General features: G+C 38.2%; 1 protein-coding gene across 1 annotated transcript in view; it reads left to right on the forward strand.

The window, feature by feature from the left end:
* The first annotated feature begins 16,936 nt into the window (after positions 1-16,936).
* triqk (triple QxxK/R motif containing) overlaps positions 16,937-18,272 on the forward strand; it is a 43,764-nt gene continuing 42,428 nt past the window's right edge. Inside the window, exon 1 of the mRNA XM_030148070.1 lies at positions 16,937-17,103. The gene's annotated coding sequence lies outside the window, so the exon portion shown is untranslated. The remainder of the gene's footprint in view (positions 17,104-18,272) is intronic.

The raw sequence follows: 18,272 nt of genomic DNA on the forward strand, positions 1-18,272 counted from the left end.
GAAAAAAAAAAAAAAAAAAAGCTCTGTTTTTATGAGTTTACGAGATACTGTTTTCCGGAAAAAAAAAAAAAAAGCTCTGTTTTTATGAGTTTACGAGATACTGTTTTCCGGAAAAAAAAAAAGCTCTGTTTTTATGAGTTTACGAGATACTGTTTTCCGGAAAAAAAAAAGCTCTGTTTTTATGAGTTTACGAGATACTGTTTTCTGAAAAAAAATAAAATGTGGCTGTGTTTCTCTGTCATTGGGACAGTGGTCCCTGGTCCAGGCAGGAGCTCCTTCTATCTGTGCTGCTGAAAGCCTCTCGGGGGAGCGTGAAGTTGTTTCCGTTCTCGTAACCGGTTCCGATTACGGATCATGGAACTAGTTTCGTTCACAGAAATCAGAACCAAGCCCCGCTTCGTGCACGGATCAAGCCCTTCAAGCACACCGGCGCTCGGAGCCTGTAACCCGGCTTCCTGACAGGGCACGACCGCGGTGATGGGAGTTGGCATTAATGAAGTCAAATAAAATGACATTCACCAGCATTAAAGAAAATATACACAGCAGAAGAGTGCAAATGTGGATTCATTTATTTGTCAGACCTGATGGAAAGCATTAGTCAGAACTAGATCCATGGAGGAGCGGCTTGGTGTACCGGTTCGTCCCCCCTCCAATAACTTTCCATCAGGTCCAGGTGGACAGCTATCCGCTCCCCGGTGTGTAAGCCGGACTGGAGCGGGTGGACGGAGCAGCTCAACTCCACAGAACCCCGGCGCTCGGAGCCTGTAGCCCGGCTTCCTGACAGGACAGGACGCGGTGATGGGAGTTGGCATTAATGAAGTCAAATAAAATGACATTCACCATGATTAAAGAAAATATGCGTCTTGGTGTCCCGGTTCACCCCCCACCCCCGGACAGCTTTCCATCAGGTCCAGGTGGAAAGCTATGGGGGTGGGGGGTGAACCGGGGCACCAAGAGCTCCTCCACGGATCTAGTTCTGACTAATGCGTTCCATTAGGTCTGACAAATAAATGAATACACTTTTCCACTCTTCTGCTGTGTATATTTTCTTTAATGCTGGTGAATGTCATTTTATTTGACTTCATTAATGCCAGGACCTGGAGTACGCTGCTGACACCATCCTGCTCAGCACATCCTACAGTCAGCTGACAGATGCTCTGGGCAGTTACAGTGAAGAGGCACAGAAGCTTGGCCTCCAAGTGAACTGGACAAAAACCAACCTCACGCATGTCGGTGATGGGCCAGATCCACCTCCCTTGCAGCTTAGTAATGACATTGTAGAACCTGTCAAGAGCTTTGTGTATCTGGGGTGATGACAGACAACGGGGACCTAAAACCAGAGATTACCCGCAGAAGGGCCCTGGCAGCATCAGCTCTGCAGTCTCTCTGGAAACCACTGTGGTGGAACCAGACCATCTCACGCAGGACGAAGCTCTGGATCTACAACTCTGCCGTCCTCTCCATCCTGCTCTATGGCTCGGAAACATGGCCCTTAAACCAGACTCTGGCTGCCAGAATAGATGGCTTTGATAGCAGGGCTCTCAGAACCATCGAAAACATCAGGTGGACCCGGCGGGTTTCCAATCAGGTGCTTGGAGCCCGCACACGCCAGCCCAAAGCATCCAGCCTGGCCGCGCAACGTCGCCCCCGCTGGTTCGGTCATGTCCTCCGCCTCCCTCCTGACCATCCAACAAGAGCCATCCTTCAGTTTGACCCAAAGGCCGCAGACTGGAAACGACCACAAGGCAAGCCCTGCACCCGATGGCTCGACGTCATTGCAGGCGACCTCCAACAACATGGAGTTACCATGGAGGACGCAGAGCAGCTGGCACAGGACCACCAGCCATGGAAAACACTGGTTCACCTGGTCGGCCCAATGCACCGGGACAGGACACCCGCCCCATGGCATGAGTCCTAGTAGTAGTGGTAGTCATTAATGCCAACTCCCATCACCGCGTCCTGTCCTGTCAGGAAGCCGGGCTACAGGCTCCGAGCGCCGGGGTTCTGTGGAGTTGAGCTGCTCCGTCCACCCGCTCCAGTCCGGCTTACACACCGGGGAGCGGATAGCTGTCCACCTGGACCTGATGGAAAGTTATTGGAGGGGGGACGAACCGGTACACCAAGCCGCTCCTCCATGGATCGAGTTCTGACTAATGCTTTCCATCAGGTCCGACAAATAAATGAATCCACATTTGCACTCTTCTGCTGTGTATATTTTCTTTAATGCTGGTGAATGTCATTTTATTTGACTTCATTAATGCCAGCTCCCATCACCGCGGTCGTGCCCTGTCAGGAAGCCGGGCTACAGGCTCCGAGCGCCGGTGTGCTTGAAGGGCTTGATCCGTGCACGAAGCGGGGCTTGGTTCTGATTTCTGTGAACGAAACTAGTTCCATGATCCGTAATCGGAACCGGTTACGAGAATGGAAACAACTTCACGCTCCCCCGAGAGGCTTTCAGCAGCACAGATAGAAGGAGCTCCTGCCTGGACCAGGGACCACTGTCCCACTGACACAGAAACACAGCCACATTTTATTTTTTTTCAGAAAACAGTATCTCGTAAACTCATAAAAACAGAGCTTTTTTTTTTCCGGAAAACAGTATCTCGTAAACTCATAAAAACAGAGCTTTTTTTTTTTTTTTTTTTTTGGAAAACAGTATCTCGTAAACTCATAAAAACAGAGCTTTTTTTTTTTTTTTTTTTTTTTGGAAAACAGTATCTCGTAAACTCATAAAAACAGAGCTTTTTTTTTTTTTTTTTCCGGAAAACAGTATCTCGTAAACTCATAAAACAGAGCTTTTTTTTTTTCGGAAAACAGTATCTCGTAAACTCATAAAAACAGAGCTTTTTTTTTTTTTTTCGGAAAACAGTATCTCGTAAACTCATAAAAACAGAGCTTTTTTTTTTTTTTTTTTTTGGAAAACAGTATCTCGTAAACTCATAAAAACAGAGCTTTTTTTTTTTTTCCGGAAAACAGTATCTCGTAAACTCATAAAAACAGAGCTTTTTTTTTTCGGAAAACAGTATCTCGTAAACTCATAAAAACAGAGCTTTTTTTTTTTTTTTTTTTTTCGGAAAACAGTATCTCGTAAACTCATAAAAACAGAGCTTTTTTTTTTTTTTTCAGGAAACAGTATCTCATAAACTCAGAAAAACAGCGCCGATTTTTTTTAAACTTATTTTTTCTCGTAATTATGAGATAATTATCTCATTAATTCAGAAAAACAGAGCCGAAATTATTTTTTTTTGTGAATGCAATACGCTTCCGTAGTTTTCCAGAGATAATGATTTTTTTTTTTTTTTTTTTCCAAAACGAACACAGAACCAAATACTTTCATTGTTTTCGAAGGTTATTTAGTTGAACTTCCTTGATGATGATGATGATGATGATGATGATGATGCCTGTGATATTTAATATCTCACTTGAAATTGTGAAAATGCACTTGTGTTTCATTAGTTTGCTCTTCTTCTCTAACCTCAGTGTTTTTCTGACAGTTTAATACATCCATTGCATACACTTCTTCTAATGCATAACCTACAAATGTGCATTTTACTTTTCCATATAATCTGCAGTTTCATCATATAACTGATATAAAACTTTTTTTTTTTTTAAATTTATATAAAAGCAAGCAACAGTTGTTTAAATAGTTTAACAAATCTCATTGAAACAGACAAATACTTCAGAATGTGGTTGGTGGTGGCTGGTAGCTACAATACAGAAATAACACAATCATCTACTAAATTCCCTAAAAACAAATATGTGACACACAGCAGCTAACTGTTATAAAAGCTAATAGACCCAGCAAATGAATTCCACTCAACCAAACTATTAAAATACTGACACTTAAGCACAGTCACACAATGTAATAGGGTGTCTCATGTCATTTCTCATACAATTTGGATTTCGCTAATTTTATTTTAAAACTTTTTAAGTGAAACAAATCATTGAGTTAACTTAAGTTCCTATTGGAAACACCATCATGTAAAGGGGACTAGTGTAATCTACATTTTATATAGTGAATGCATCGATATATATTACTGTATGTAGTATGCATCTTCTTACTTAACTGCCATTAAGCTATTTTAACAATTCATGTGAAAAGTGAAAAGTGCTATAAACGTCATTTATCCAGTTTTAAAAACCTCATTAAAACAAAAAATACAACATTTTTTGACTCTCAAAAAATGCAGTGATGTAATGTCTGAATGGCAAAAAGAAATCTGAATCTGAATCCCTTGCAAACTGTGCATCTTGCATCTGTGCTGAAATGACTAAACTCAGCACTTGCTTGTCCTGAGTATTGATTGTATCGCGTATTGACTTGATGTTGACTTAAAGGTTAAGACTGGAGACTGTCTCAGTGCTTGCACATATGTATGACTTTTTCCTTTTGGCTGATGTGCACAGAGGACACAGAGAAAAAAAGCCATTATAAGTTCAGTTCTGTGAAAGTATTAAAAGAGTGATCTTTTGCTTTTTTAAATGGAATTGTGCATTTTGAAACATTTCCCTGTGGTCTACATAAATTGTAAATGCTATGCTTGGGTCTGAATTCTTCATTAATTCAACTCCACAGGTCTATCTTCAACCCTATTTCTGAGTAATGACACAGAAAGTTCATTTTGAGCGCTGGCCCTTTAAATGCACATGAGCCACTTCAGGCCCCACCCCCTCCAGGTTGTTGGCTGTGCTGGTCTGTCCCATTCAACCAACAACTGAACATTTTAGGTAAACTGCTCAAAGTTCGGACATATTTTCTGTTTTTACTACAACCGCTGCTGCTGACAAACAATTATGGTGTACTCAGAGAAAGGTTCATTGTAAATCTGGACCTTTTATGTGCAAATGTCATGACGGAACTACTTATAGACGTAACAAATTAAGCAGGAATTAACAGGGGTTGTAGAAATCCACTCACTTTTGCCAAAATTAATATAGAGAGCTTTGCAGCACCTGGAGGGTTCAAATTCAAAGGGTTTGAAATATTAGGGTCCAAATACATAAATAAATGAACCATAGACTAATAAAAGTGGGTTTAGCAAAATATGACCCCTTTAAGTTCCAATGGACTGTCACCAAGATCAGATTCTGCCCTTCCAAAATAACAGTAGGGACATGTCCCTACCGTCCATGTGCAAAGCTAGGCCCTTGATAGTCTCCACTACGGGTTGCTCAATCTGTATTTTTCAAAGGTGATACTGATATTGATTATTGGAACTCACAGATACTGATCTTCCAAATTTTCATAACATATAAAGACTCAAAAACAAAACTGGTAAAGCTGAAAATGAAGTCTGTATCAGTAATCCTAGTTCAGCAGGGTGTGATTGTGTTGCTGAAAGCAGAGCAGCTCATTGTTCCTCAGACAGAGAAGCATTTGCACCAGAGCTGTTTTGCACTTTTGCATTAATCCATGACGCCCTAGAATTATTTTTTTGGTGACTTCCAAATAAATGTTCCTGTAAATTTAACTTTTTCTAAATGATTTATCACAATTTATTATAACACTATTCTATGCATTTTGCATTTTTCAATGAAAATCATGTATTTTCCTGTATTTAATTTACAGAACATGTGATATTCATAGAGAAAATTTAAAGTTTATTATGTCAAAACAAAGAAAACTGAAGTAAAGGTGACATTTTCAGCAAAACATATCATTAACTGAACATGAAAGCAAGCATTTACAGCCACTGTCATTTTTCAGTGTTTCAGATGACAGAATTTCCATTTTCACTACGAAGCCTCTGAATGTCCAAATGGGTGGTTCAACTGTCATTAAACACATTAGACCCTTTTAGTCACTGGGTGGCTGTATAGACCTATAAGGGTTAATTTATTTATCTGGATATCACATTTTAACAATGTCAATAGGAATAATCATGAAAATGCTGAATATTGATGTGTGATAAGCTTTCTATCTCACATTGCCACAATAACTTCTTAGAATTGTACCATTTTGTTTGGTAATTAAAAAAACAAAATAAAGTACAATATTTTCATCTGAATTCAAAGGTAAAATATTCCTCTTCTCTAATGGTTTTTGGAAACTGAATATTTTGGACAGTGAGATAACAGCTCTATCCTGTTGAATCCCATCCACTGTATTTACTTTAAGACCAGCTTCGTAGGTTAAAAAAAAAGCAAAGATTTTTTTTTTTTTTTTTTTTTACCAATCTTTGCCAACTGCTGCAGATCACAAAAGGATGTCTGCTGTGATAGTCCTGACACATCCAAACCCAGCCTACACACGGGAGGATAACTCCTGGCCATCAAAGTCCCTGTGCTCCGATACAGGATAATGACTGGAGTGAAACGGGACTAAATCCATTGTACGATAACTTATCTCTCTAGGTCTGTGAGACTTTTTTTTTTCTTATATGAGGCGTTGCGTTTCATAAACCCCAAATTCATTTCACTCTGTAACCGTGCTGATACAGTTTCCCTGTCAATGAGAGGGAACTCTGGGGCTGTGAGATAGAGAAGAGGAGAGAATTCACTGCACACTGCAGGCATAGTGGGAAAACCGAGATAAGAATATTAAACAGGAGAAAGAATCGTGTCTTCTCCTTGCAAACCAATAATATGACTGAGGATGGAAATGAAACGGGAACACTCAACTTCAGCCTACGAATTTCTGAGAATTTAGAGAATGGACTGTGGTCCTGTGTTTGTGTGTCCATAGTATGATAATGCTAACAGAATTCATCTGTTGGGGATTAGTAAACTGACAGTTATGCCAGATTTTGACCTGATGTTACTGTCAAGGAAGCACTAACATTCTTACTGTTTTAGGTTTAATACAAGGTCCAGACCACATGACATCAACCTGACGTAAGTCAATGGAGCATGTGCAACATCTTTCATTGAGTTTTCAACTGCTGTTTTAAAGCCAAGATATATATATATAGGGATGGGGATCGAGAACCGGTTCTTTTTGAGAACTGATTCCTAGTAGCATGATTCCTTGGAATCGTTTGTCTGCCTGCTTAACGATTCAGCTTATCGATTCTGCCTTCGTTGTACATGCGCGAGGATGTCACATCTACGCTGCATTGTTTTGGTCAGAACGTAGCCAACATGGTGTTGAGGCAGAAATGGTCTAAAAAGACGACACCAGGTCCACTTACTTGGAACACTTGCAAAGCTTCCATGTCTTCAAAAGGGTGGAATCCCTCCAATATCCTCAAACATTTGTCCACAGCATGTGAATCATTACAGGAATGTCACGTATTTGATACGCTACTTAGCAGCACTTGTGAATGTAGCGGCAGAGTGACGGTTCCGGTTCCAGTGTGGGCAACAAACGTCATAACTCCTCAAATGCAAGTTTCCAAAGGTAAGAAGGGAAAGGCGATGAGGTGCACAACAATGGGAGACAAGCTGAGCCGAGTCGAACCAGTTCCACATAGTAGAAATGCGACAATAGAGGAATTAGTAAAGCGTCTTTAGTTTCACGTTCACTGTACCCCCCCCCCCCCCCCCCCCCAACCAGGCCCGGCGTCATCTGTTATTATTATTTGTACATACTGTATATGTTATATTTTCTGTGCAGAGATGGAACTATAAAAGACAGTTAATGCAAACACACCCGTTTGTACTCTTTTGTTCCCTCACCCAATGAGAATCGATAAGAGAATCAATAAGGAATCGGATCAATAAGCAATATTGACAATGGAATCGGAATCATTAAATTCTTAACGATTCATATACATATATATATATATATATATATATATATATATATATATATATATATATATATATATATATATATATATATATATATTTATACAGCACAGGCCAAAAGTTTGGACACACCTTCTCATTCATTGCATTTTCTTTATTTTCATGACTATTTTCATTGTAGATTCTCACTGAAGGCATCAAAACTATGAATGAACACATGTGGAATTATGTACTTAACAAAAAAGTGTGAAATAACTGAAAACATATCTTATATTCTAGTTTCTTCAAAGTAGCCACCCTTAGCTCTGATGACTGCTTTGCACACTCTTGGCATTCTCTTGATGAGCTTCCAGAGGTAGTCACCTGAAATGGTTTCCTAACAGTCTTGAAGAAGTTCCCACAGATGCTTAGCACTTGTTGGCCCTTTTGCCTTCACTCTGCGGTCCAGCTCACCCCAAACCATCTCGATTGGGTTCAGGTCCGGTGACTGTGGAGGCCAGGTCATCTGGCGCAGCACTCCATCACTCTCCTTCTTGGTCAAATATCCCTCACACAGCCTGGAGGTGTGTTTGGGGTCATTGTCCTGTTGAAACATAAATGATGATCCAACTAAACGCAAACCGGATGGAATGGCATGTCACTGCAGGATGCTGTGGTAGCCATGCTGATTCAGGTTGCCTTCAATCTTGAATATATCCCCAACAGCGTCACCAGCAAAGCACCCCCACACCATCACACCTCCCCCTCCATGCTTCACGGTGGGAACCAGGCATGTAGCATCCATCCGTTCACCTTTTCTGCGTCGCACAAAGACACGGCGGTTGGATCCAAAGATCTCAAATTTGGACTCATCAGACCAAAGCACAGATTTCCACTGGTCTAATGTCCATTCCTTGGGTTTCTTGGCCCAAATAAATCTCTTCTGTTTGTTGCCTGTCCTGAGCAGTGGTTTCCTAGCAGCTATTTGACCATGAAGGCCTGATTCACGCAGTCTCCTCTTAACAGTTGTTGTAGAGATGTGTCTGCTGCTAGAGCTCTGTGTGGTATTCATCTAGTCTCTAATCTGAGCTGCTGTTAATTTGCGATTTCTGAGGCTGGTGACTCAGATGAACTTATCTTCAGCATCAGAGGTGACTCTTGGTCTTCCTTTCCTGGGGCGGTCCTCATGTGAGCCAGTTTCGTTGTAGCGCTTGATGGTTTTTGCGACTGCACTTGGGGACACATTCAAAGTTTTTGAAATTTTCTAGACTGACTGACCTTCATTTCTTAAAGTAATGATGGCCACTCGTTTGTCTTTACTTAGCTGATTGGTTCTCGCCATAATATGCATTCTAACAGTTGTCCAATAGGGCTGTCAGCTGTGCATCAACCTGACTTCTGCACAACACAACTGATGGTCCCAACCCCATCAATAAGGCAAGAAATTCCACTAAGTAACCCTGACAAGGCACAGCTATGGAGTGAAAACCATTTCAGGGGACTACCTCTTGATGCTCATCAAGAGAATGCCAAGGGTGTGCAAGGCAGTCATCAGAGCTAAGGGTGGCTACTTTGAAGAAACTAGAATATAAGAGATGTTTTCAGTTATTTCACACTTTTTTGTTAAGTACATAATTCCACATGTGTTCATTCATAGTTTTGATGCCTTCAGTGAGAATCTACAATGTAAATAGTCATGAAAATAAAGAAAATGCAAAGAATGAGAAGGTGTGTCCAAACTTTTGGCCTGTACTGTATGTACATATAAATATATATATATATATATATATATATATATACACTTATATGTATGTATGTATGTATATATACTTTAGTGGAAGAGGAAACATTAATGCCTAGATAAGAGCACTGTTGTGTTCAAATGATACCACGTAGAGTTAGAATACCACCGCAGTTATTCAAGCCTCTGGTACCACCTAAATGACAGACACATTGTGGCTAGTACAAAAACACCAGAGCTAACGTAACACTAATGCTCCTATTACCACAAAACAGAGTCACCAAATGACACTCCACCAGATAATGGGTTTCAGAGCTACAATGAGTGAGTCCACATCTGATAAATTAACAAACTCACTGGTGAAATGGATTTCAGTGGACTGTAGACCACTTTAGAAGATCAGGGGTTAGAGAAGGTGCTATAGATAGCATCATCTGACTCCACTCATGAACTGCTATGCTGAAAGACAATTTTAAACAAAATCCAGCAGCTTTATGACACTGAAAAGCAAGTAAAAGGGAAAGAGGGACTGAGGTCAGTTAAGGAACCATTTTTGTTTGCCTCTTTTCCTTTATCATTTTGGATGGTAAGGCACTTTAACAGTTGGTCTGTTCATTTTTGGCCAAGGATATTTATCACTTCACTAATCTTCTGAAAAGTACTTGAAAGTACTGTTTATTTACAAAACAAACATGTTTAATTGATTATATACAGACGGGATTTGGTTGTTTAAACTTATGTATGTATCTGGTTATTGATTTAGTCATGCACTGTTTGAATAAGAAAATGTTGCTTCTGGTGTCAAATATTGATATGTGATAAATATAGAGTTAAATAATTAAATAAATTGAGGTTTCTAATGAATTAGATTTTTTTTATTGAGTCCCACTACAAAAAAAGCAACAACAAAAAAAAATCTATCTATCTATCTATCTATCTATCTATCTATCTATCTATCTATCTATCTATCTATCTATCTATCTATCTATCTATCTATCTATCTATCTATCTATCTATCTATCTATCTATCTATCTATCTATCTATCTATCTATCTATCTATCTCAATCACCAGAATGCTTATTGGAGGGGTCCATATGAAAAAAGATCAGAAATGCTGACTGACACTTGACACTGTATGTCTATGGGAGTCTGTGAGCAGGGAGTCAAATTTGAAATTATCTTTTTAAACTTTCATGTCTTACTTGTTAATTATATTTATGAATTTTTATCTTTTCATTTTTCTCATCTTCACACAACACTTTTCAGTTTTTTCAATTGCACTCATTATCATATTGTATTTTTGTGTGAGACTGTGGGTTAGAGATGTTGTGTTTACCGTTTCACAAATAATTGCCCCTCTGGGAACAAATAAAGTTGTATTCAACTTGACTTGAAAAGTAATTGTGAATAGTGTGGCATAGAGAACAACTGATGCAGCACCAGGAATACCTCAGAACACCGCAAGAGAAGCAGCAGCATGTTTGAAGATTTATTCAGGTTTGTTTTTCCACAGCCTTTTAATTTTTTTTCAGCCTTTTTGTCTTTTTTTTGAGGGGGGGGGGGTCATGTCATGAAAGGTAGTATGTGAATATGTGAACGATCAGTCAGGGAGCAACATAGAAGCAATGACAAGTTAATGTTAGTGTAAATATGCAAATAATATTTAATTTTAATTCTAATTCCTAATTTATATAAATATCTGTATGAAAATCAGATTTTTTATTTTCTTTATATATTAATTTTTTTTTGTTTTTGTTGCTTTGCTACTTGTCTTTTCTCTGCACTTGCGAGTTTGTATGTTGCTGCTGTTATTTGCAAAATTTCCCCCACAGTGGGATAAATAAAGTCATATGTTATGTTATGTTATGTTATGTTATGTTATGTTATGTTTATATGGTCAAAAAAAACAAAAAAAAAGAACCTGTAATCACCTAATCTAACCCGTTGACAGTGGTAAGAAAAATAACAAATAAATGACGAGAAAATGGCATGGTCTGAACCTGGCACTACTTACTCCTGCTAACAACAATAACTGGACTAAGATTCAGTAAAAAAAAAAAAAAAAAAAAAAAAGATCTCTAGCCAAATGGATTCATTTTACGTTGCTGCCTTTTTACAAAATGGAAGCAGCTCAAGTGGATGACACAAGGTAAGGAATTAAATGTTCTTTTACACTTTGCAAAAAACTGATTTTGTAATTTTTCACAAATTTCACATTAGCACACAGTGTAACATGTGATTAACCTGTAAGATCCTTTTTTTCTAAAACGGGTTTGAAAGGCAGTTCTATTATCTGCACGTCACAGCGTTTTAAACAGGTGGATTAGCATTCATGTTCATGTGAACGCATTTTGTTTACTGTTGTTTAATACCAGCTAAGTGAGAGACACAAAGATGTAGAGAGATGATCTCGCTGTTTACAACTGACACTCAGAAACATTGAAAATTAATCAGTCCCCCTGTTGATGACTGCAAATTGCCCGAGATTATGTCGACACATCTTCATTGCTGCATGTAGGAGGAGGCGACGGCGGCAGATCTGCCATTTAGCCTGCCAATGGCCCCAGGGGATTCTTCTTCTCCAGCATTCTTTTTAATGTCTAGCAATTAAAGGCCGTCTAACTGCCTCAGAGAATGAGAGATGGTTAGAGTGACGGAAAAGGAAGAAAGTGTAGAGGAGTGAGGTTCAAAGAGACAGAAGGACATGAAGAAGAAGAAGAAGAAGAAGAAGAAGAAGAAGAAGAAGAAGAAGAAGAAGAGATCAAAAAAGACAAACATGTACACAAATAGAAAAAAATTAAAAGGACATATTAAGAAAATGCTGAGGCTTAACAAAGGCCATTTATTCAGTTGAAATCCGATTTATTAATCTAACAAGGGGTTCTCAGTCAGTGTTGACATTTTTCACTTCACACTAACAGGCCCTGGGGGGACGCACTCATCTTCTTTAAAGTGTTATCTATACATTTTGGTGTCGTACACAGGGCTATACGCTGCGACTGTTCATCAGACAAATCCATCCTGCCTAGTTTTCGCTCACATTAGCAGTTGATGCTAATGCTTTCCATATCTATCAATGTGACAGGCACAGCACGTTGGTTTGTTTCACTCAACGGGAGAAATTAATCACACACATTTAGTATAACAAGAGAACATTTGAGCTCTGCATTAACTCCACTCATGCTGCTTTTGATGGCCACATTAAGGCAACATTTTCAGGCTTCTTATCGAGGTTATTTGTTAACAGTTGTAACTTAACTGTCATAGCAGCTTTAGTTGATCTTTTTCGATACATAAGTTGCATGTGTTAATATAGTTTGAAATTACAGTGTGAAAAAGTACCATGATGAGCTCTGAGTACTTTGTGTCAGTGAGTATAATGTCACCTATAGTTGAAAACCTTTTACATGCAATGCAATTTCGCGTATGTACGGTGGTGATTTAAAGGATAAAATTATCATCACTGACAAATGTCATTCAAACACATCAAGAGTCAGAGTTAAAGTGCTCACTGTCAATGGCAGTTCATATGAAGTAAATCATAATGCAGGCACATTATAGGCAGATTACATCTATTAGCGACTGCTGTGCTGCAAGCAAATGGTATGCCCATGGGAGAGCAGAAAATCATTTTAAACTTCAATAAGTTACAAGCGCTGGCAAGTCTACCCATAATCTGCACAAAGCCCCAGGCAGCAATGAGGCTGGATGCAATTAGGAGGAAATAAAATTCTACACAGTAAACAAAGAAAAAATGTAAAAAGACTAATGAAAGAGAAATTAACATTTTGGAGTGAGATTGTTTCATCTTTGATGAGGTCGGTTGTTGCTTCTTTTAATTGTCACAGTACAATGCTACTGTTTTCAACAAGGATAATACGGTCTGTTTTTTTTTGTTTTTTGTTTTTTTATGAGGTGAAAATGACTTGAGGCTAACATGTCAAAGAAATGTGGCATTTTAATTAGAAGAACATGTGTCTTTGTCACTGGAAATAATATATTTGAGGGAGATGCTAAAGTGCAAGGATGTTTGCTTATACATAAGTTGTGTGCATAAGACAAAGACTGTATGAAGCAGTGTTGACTCACCACACTTAACTCCACATGTGGTAGGTATGATACATCTGGTTGCAGGTTGATGCCACAGTTCATATCGTTAGCCTCATAGCATAATTGCCCAAGTCATATTTTTAGTGATACTTGTGATATCTGTGTAATTTAACTTTTCTAACACTGCTGTTTTATTTTTAACATTGGCTATGTTCTGAAAAAATATGACTTTTATGCAATGACGCTAACAATATGCAAAATATGGTCAGGAGGAAACATGTGCACATGAGAAATCATGTTTCAGTATGAAAGTGGTCCTACACAGATAACATAAACAGATCTATGCCTTTGACAAAACTTTGCATTTTCAGTTTGTTGCTGCAGTTCTGAGATTGTTTTTTCATGTAGTTTGGGGACAGCAGGTAGCAGTTTTTCCAGAACAGGGTACAGAAATATAAAAGAAGTCATATGTGAACTAATGCTACAAATGAGCTTACTGACACAGTAAAACAGGAAACTTCATCAAGCATTAATTTATTTGATTGTCTTGTTAGTGTAACTTAGTAAACAAAACTGTTGCCAACTTGTCAGAAAAAAAAACCAGAGGCGGACAGAATCAAAACCCCATATGGCAGATATCTGTGTGCTGCTTCTCCTCAAGTCTTTTTAATGGAGCAATTATTTGAAGATGGAACATCAGGACCAGGTCTGGGAATCTCAGAGTACCTCACGATATGATACGATTCAATATAATACGATATGAAATACATGGCTCACGAGTATGATATTATTTAAATATGGCAACATTGCGATTATCAGTATATTGCCTTTAATAACCTATGATATATTCATATGTTTATAGGGGTGAAACAAAAACAGACAAAAAACAAAAAATTTATTTCATAGTTTATATTTTGCAAACAGCAATAGTGCAAAAACTATGACACTGTCTTAGTGCAACATAACTGTAAACAGGATTTCTTTATGTGTCTGACAAACAGTGACACTGTTTTAAACAACATAATATCATGACTCACATAAATATTCGTGCTAGTGATGTTCGAGACCACATATTTCCTTTCCAATCCGATACAGAGTAAAATTCAGGCTGGAATTGCTGATACTAATCTGATACTGATATTTTGTACAAATACACTTAATGTCTGGAAAATCTAAAGGAAAAAAAAAAAACATAACTTCATAAAGAATACAAGACACCAGAATAATTATTGTTTAATTATCAAGAACTATTCCAAAAATGAAAACTTGCATATTAGGCTTAATTCACGTTACATGAACGTGTTAATATGAAACATGAAAGCACTGAACAAGTAACACTTCAACAATAGCATCGAACATTGACTCTTTCCCTCATTCACAAGTTTTTGTTATGGAACAATAACATATTTACTGTTTTCCCCTTTAGTCTGTTCCATTTTTTGCTCAGTACAGACTGAGTCAGAGTTGACTGACTAAGAAGTGTAATGCAGTACACACACCCAGGCGAAAGAAGAAGTAGTTTCCATCAATTGGGATCATTTGGACAAGATCCCAATAGTTTAGCCACTGTGCACTGTGTTCCTGATATACATTACCTCAAATGACAGAAGTATCAAAAGTATTGATATTTTGATTTGTGAACTGATTCTGGAGTGTAAAGATCTGGTATTGGAGATATCGATATTGCAGTATCAATCTGCATATCAGTAATGCATGCCACTTGTAATTGGTGTGTTATCTGTACGCATTATAAGCTTTCCACATGTATGTTCATGCTATTAGTAGCCCCCTGTTCAACCTAAATCGATGCATCAAATACCGTGCACTGAGGGTTAGGGTTACAGTTAGGGGTTACGGTTATTTGAACCGGAGATCTTGGCGTACATTGACATGCCATCAAATGGCATTGAATAACACGTGAAAGGTCGAGAATGCGTACGTATAGAATGCCAAATGCCATAAGAACTGGTGTGACATACAACGCTGTGTCATGAAATCAGTCTCATTTTATACTCATTCAGAAAACATGACATCTCATGTCTCTCAAGTGTGCATGCTTGTTGTGCTGCTCCTGTATTGTATTTTTGAGACAGTTTGTACTTCTTAGATACTGCAAAGTCCTTATCCAGCTTTGTCCCATCCACACTATAAAACCCAAAATGAGTCCACACTTTTGATCTTGACTTGACTTTTGATGGAAGTGCATCTTTCTGTTTAACTTTACTGCTCGAGTCTGCCATATTAGTGCTGTGGTTTGTTTTTTCTTCTTCTGTGACAATTTTCAGCCACTCACACGAGGGGCGCCCCCTGGATGACATGTGAAATGGTGAATGGACTCACAAAAGAGGAAGTGAAGTGAAAGAAGTTTATAGCGGCTCTATTTTAATAATAATTTTTAAAACACAATACGTGGTAAGAGTGCAGTGATAATCCGTCGTAAGATTAAATATCACGATAGTTCGCCGTATCAATATTTTGTCACACTCCTAATCAGGACACTTATTAAAACAGTGCAAATAAAACAAATATGACTGGAATGACTTCTAGAGACAAGTACTGACCACGCATTTTTAAACAGAAGTTCAATGCAAGTCATTGTCCTGGTCTTTCAGTGTAAAGTTTTTCCATCTTTAAGTCAAACCATATTTTTCTGAAGTTTGTGTTTTTTCCTTCCCATTTTAAAAAAATATTTTCTGCAGGAATCTCTGACTCTGGAGCTGTATGATAGGAACCCTCCTGGCTGTGTTATCCAGTGTTTCAGTGTGCTGTCTGCTGCTGTGTCTTGATGCTGTTGTTTCTTTTTCCGCTCTTTCTGCTCACCTCAACTGATCAAGGAAAATGGCCACCCACCCTGAGCCCAGTTCTGTTTTTTTCTTTTGTTAAAGGGAGTTTTTCCTTCCACTATCATCAAGTGCTTGTTCTTTTTGGGATTTATTTGTATAACATTGTTCATCCCCTCATTTAAATCATGAATGAAGCAGAGGACTAGAAGCAGAGGGAAAAGTCACTATAATATTAATAAGTGATATAACAATACTTTACATCTGACAGCCATACAAAGGTCTGAATTTGAATTTATTCAAAGTACATTACAAAGTAATTCATAAAACGGTCTACTAAACTGTTATCAACTCACCAGAAATGAAGTGTTTACTGGTTCAATTCTGTAATAATAGACTGTATAAATATATGCATTATTTGATTTTGATTTTATTTATTTATTTGCAATCTGTCGTTCAAATAGAGCTCTTTTTTAGATTCCACAATTACAGACTGTTAAAAAAAAAAAGAAAAAAAAAAAAAGAGTTGGAATGAGTTTTTCAGTGGGTGTGTCTCGGCTGTCCGCTTATCATGTGTTTATATTTTTCACTCAAAATCCCGCCCATTTTTCGCATTATTGGTCAACTTGACACATACCGGCATCTGATTGGAGGAGAGCACCGTCAGTCATCGTTGTTCCTAGCGTAAACCAGGAACTAAATGTAAAAGAAGTGGTGTGTTGGCAGAGCTGAGAAATTTGGACCAAAGTACAATAAAAGAGGGATTTTTCTCGTCCTCCGTGTCTATTAAAGCAGCCAGGCATTTCGTAATGTGGTAACATCTCCACTGAACCACATTTTCTCTCGATAAAAACAGGAGCTGAGTGAGTATGTCCGTGAATGCAGTCAATGCTGCCGTCAGTCAATTACATTATGCTGTAAATTCACAGAGTAATGTCATTTATCTGACAAAATGGGGTTACACCGTTAGCATCACAGCAGACATTAGCACTGCAAAGGGGAGGAAAAGTGCAAAGGCGTGAAAATATCCTAAACCTTAGCTTGTTTATAGTAGAGGTTGTTTTCTTTCTTTTTAACTTAGAAAACAGACTCCAGGACATGTCATTTAATACAGGTCCTGTGGTGTAACATAACAGCCATACAGTAATGTTCACTCTTAACTTTCATTGTTTTCAGGAGCTCCTCAACTGTAAACCACGGCCTTCATTAAAAACATATACAGGCTGTTATACTAGGATTACAGCAGGCTTACACTGTGGTGGATGTGGGGTTTGTAGTGGGTTAAGGAAAAGATAAGTTTCTTAAGGTATTGCTTAAGTGAGAGTCACTGAATATGTGTGAATCACCAAGACTTGAGCACATGAAGCTGAGCTGTAATACTTAACAGATTAATTGATTGCTTGTAAAATAAGTTCCAAATTCATTAAATTCATCAATGACTATTTAGAAAATTGATTATAGTAGTATTTATTTATTTTTGTCATCTTTGGTGTTGTGAAACTCTTCTTCACCTTGTCCTGACATTGTTTAGACTAAATTAATTGAGAATGTAACTGAAGGAATACATGTGGCAATACATGTTATAGTAGCGAATTGGTTGCTATCATGATCCATTAGGTCAGTGGAGCATTCTGTGCATTCTATGATGATATAGTGCTACCCTTCCGCCATGTTGGACTAAAACCTTTGGTGAAAAAAGCACCAGTTTTGCCTCTTTGCTTATAGACCAGTTGTACCATAGGCTACCTGTACCTCAAGCCCTGATCAGCATAAAGTGTTTACATAATACACATAGGTTCACCCCTTCGACTTTTTACTGAAGGGAAAATGTTTAATCCTAACCTGATTTATTTCTGCACACATTTTATTACAGCTTTGTGTACTTTTTTCTTTTAATCCAGTGCAGCACTCATTATTAACATTTTTTGTTCATTGATTTGTTTTGTTACATTGTTGTCATTTCTAGCAGTATTTCATGTATCTTCAGTCAGGACTATGTAGGGCTGCATGATTTAATGAAATAAATCATATT

The sequence above is a fragment of the Sphaeramia orbicularis genome, chromosome 11, assembly GCF_902148855.1.
Source record: "Sphaeramia orbicularis chromosome 11, fSphaOr1.1, whole genome shotgun sequence".
Lineage (NCBI taxonomy): Eukaryota > Metazoa > Chordata > Actinopteri > Kurtiformes > Apogonidae > Sphaeramia > Sphaeramia orbicularis.